Below are 450 nucleotides of genomic sequence, written 5' to 3'. Positions count from 1 at the left end.
CCGCCGTGGAGGCCAGCTGGCCCTGTGGGCGCGTCTGGGGCGGGGAGGAGGGCAGTACATGCTTTGGGGTGAGAGTTTCCGCCCCACGCCACCGCACAATTTGGTGACAGAGGGGAGCTGCTTCTTCCGGCGCCCACTTGGCGGGGCGGGCGCTACAAAACGGTTTTCATTTACACACCCTCATCTTGAATTGCCCTGAAACTTCCCGAAAAAAGTCTCCTTTTTTGGCTGAAATGCCTCCTGCGTTGGGCGTGTGCCCAAGCCTGAAGGGGGGCGGACGTGGACTCGGCAACGGCTGGTGTTCCAGAAGCTTCCGTCCCGCGTGGCCTATGGATCATCACCCAGTTTTCAGCACATGGGCCCTTGTTGTTTCGGTTTAAGGTTTCTTCCCGCTGGAGGGGCGGGGGCGGGGAGGGACGCTCCGTCCATCCATCCATCCATCCGCGCCTT

At 61.3% G+C, this 450-nt stretch overlaps 1 protein-coding gene across 1 annotated transcript in view; it reads left to right on the top strand.

The window, feature by feature from the left end:
• The window catches only part of PRRX2 (paired related homeobox 2), a 46,351-nt gene that overhangs the window by 40,773 nt on the left and 5,128 nt on the right, over positions 1 to 450 (top strand). The gene's annotated exons all lie outside the window — the stretch shown is intronic.

Source organism: Myotis davidii, unplaced genomic scaffold (genome assembly GCF_000327345.1).
Source record: "Myotis davidii unplaced genomic scaffold, ASM32734v1 scaffold142, whole genome shotgun sequence".
NCBI classification, from domain to species: domain Eukaryota; kingdom Metazoa; phylum Chordata; class Mammalia; order Chiroptera; family Vespertilionidae; genus Myotis; species Myotis davidii.
This window is presented reverse-complemented; position numbering and strand designations above follow the sequence as displayed.